The sequence below is a fragment of the Saccostrea cucullata genome, unplaced genomic scaffold (assembly GCF_032062105.1).
Source record: "Saccostrea cucullata isolate Sc308-1 unplaced genomic scaffold, CSIRO_AGI_Scuc_v1 ctg6350, whole genome shotgun sequence".
NCBI classification, from domain to species: domain Eukaryota; kingdom Metazoa; phylum Mollusca; class Bivalvia; order Ostreida; family Ostreidae; genus Saccostrea; species Saccostrea cuccullata.
This window is the reverse complement of record NW_026921693.1, coordinates 45,433-47,840: the sequence shown is the minus strand read 5'-3', so window position 1 is coordinate 47,840 and position 2,408 is coordinate 45,433. Positions and strand designations below refer to the sequence as shown.

At 33.2% G+C, this 2,408-nt stretch overlaps 1 long non-coding RNA gene across 1 annotated transcript; it reads right to left on the bottom strand.

The window, feature by feature from the left end:
- Nucleotides 1-502: 502 nt before the first annotated feature.
- LOC134260578 (uncharacterized) lies at nucleotides 503-1,699 on the bottom strand. The gene is made up of 3 exons (XR_009990574.1): nucleotides 1,591-1,699; nucleotides 939-1,023; nucleotides 503-608 (listed from the first exon to the last, which is right to left on the bottom strand). It is a non-coding gene; the product is annotated as an uncharacterized LOC134260578 (long non-coding RNA).
- Between the last annotated feature and the right edge of the window lie 709 nt (nucleotides 1,700-2,408).

Below are 2,408 nucleotides of genomic sequence, written 5' to 3'. Positions count from 1 at the left end.
TTGTGATTTAAAACAGAGAAGAGATATAGGGAATTTGTGAGATTTTTATCAGGAAATTTTTGAAAACAAGCCGTAGATATTGTGTACGAGACATTATCACATTCGTTGTCAACAGAAACATTCCTTGTACATTTCAAGAAAAATTGAGCGGGGGCTATGGTTCCTGTTGTACTTTCTTCCGTTAATTCTTCAGAGACACCTAGGGACTGTTGTGGGTATGACACCCTGCTGCAGTTTAAGTCTAAACGGCGCAAGTAGTATAACGTTCTTGATTCTGAAAAATAAGATTAATATGATCAAATACTCTTTATGATGTGGTAGAAAAAAACACAATTTTATTACTTTGTTTTTAGATTTAAAAAAAAAAAGATGCACGCTGTCTTTTTTGAGAATCATCGGAACCTGATACCAATTGAAATAAGCCACTAAAAATTATTAAATCTTAATTGTGATATTTTCCGTTGCGATTAAACATGTTCTTTTCTTAAGAAACTTACTACAAAACTGCTCGTCTGATTTATCGGCACAGTGATATATATCATCACATATTTGATCAGGGGGAATGCATTCCGAGCTTCGACATTGGAAAAACTGCACCGGACATGTATCTATTGGTTAAAGAAAAAATAAACTTTAAGAAGCATTGTCCATCACAGGATAACACTATCCCATTTAGTAAAATTGGATTTACAGAAATATAACTATATCGGAGATCTGACAATCAGTTACAGGTCCAGACATTTTAGTGTACTAAATGTGCAGGTATTTTAGTGTTACAGGGACTGTATGTTATAATAACCTTTTACATAGCTTTATTGGATTAGATCACATGACCAATCGTATTTACATCCCGATGAAAGTTTAAAATGATATAATGTTTGTTAAATATTTTTCATCGAAGCTTAATAGATTAAAAAAGAAAATCAAGGTGTACTTACCATAACATACCATGTAAAGAATAGTTACGTCATCTAACATAGCAAGACTCCACGTTCCGTCTAAAATTAATGCTCGGAAATGTATCTATAGAGAAACATTTAGAAGAATGATTATTTAGAATTCAGAATGAATGCCATTTATAAACTAAGACTAGAGGTGAGGAATGTGTTTACTGAATGACACCCCAGCTTCCCACATGCATCAAATGGTAAATTATTTTTATTTTTTTCTGGGAGACAAAAAAAAATGTCAGATCGAAAATGTAAAATACGAAGAGCCAAAATGAATTTTAGAAGGAAGAATGTGTGATGCTATATTTAAATTTTATTCAGTTGCATAGGATGAGTTACAGATAAAAGATGATTCCTTAAGTATTAAAGAGAGAACATGTCTATGTCTTAATATGGAAAACCCAAAATATGTCTCCAATTAAAACGTAAAATAAGAGTTGCACAATTACATTTTATTACTGAGATTCTTTGAAAATTTCGTTAAAGTGATATAAGAAATGCGGATAAGAAATGTGTACCCCACATAACAGACGGACGGATGGACGTACAGACAGAAGATCAGACTTCACGATCACTGTATACACCCCACTTTTCAAGCTGGGGTTAATGATTTACTTAAGCAAAATTGACATTTACGTACTCTATATTCCTTTACAAACGGCAAGTTGATAAAACCATACGACATGTTCCAAATTTGTTTCTGTGGGACATGCGTATTCAAAGGAATATCAGAGTAGAGGTCATCCAAATCTGTCAAGTACGAAACCGTCATGTAGGCGGTGCCTGTCAGTAGGTATCTATACCTCAAACAGTGGGGCTTCGTGGAAAGGAAGGATATGACTGGTGAATATAACAGAGATGTTGCAAAGTAGTACCACTTCGAGCCCTTTATACCTTCCTCTGTTGAATCACTGTATACCATGGTCTTTAACTTCAGTTCTAGAAAATTGATAAATGAAAGAGGTCTATTAAATATATGAAATTTTTTTTCTTGAAGAATTTTACAATGAATGGTAAAATAGTTTATTTTGTAGGTCAATGGTATGCGTGTCCCTCTCATTTAAAAGAATGAACTGAAGTTCTCCATCCATGCCTCATTCGACTTAATTTAATAAAAGTATTAAAGACGGTGAAATAATAATTTAACTTTTGTTGGAATAATTGTTCTCCTATTCTTATTATCATTGTCATAAAATTTTTCAGAATACAAAATCATCTTTTTACCCTAAAATCGATATTGATGTAGACGATGTATTTTCATTTAAGGATATGGCTAGGAAGGGCATCTCTTCGAGATTTGGCAGTTTGGCTTTTTACTGCCTACCACAAAGAGTCCAACCTTCCTGATCTTTATTTCAATTTGAATCACAAAGAGTTAATCATTACTTCTATTACCTGTATGATCACCATCCAAGATGCTTGTGTCCTGCTGTAATATTATATGACCTGTTGACTCAC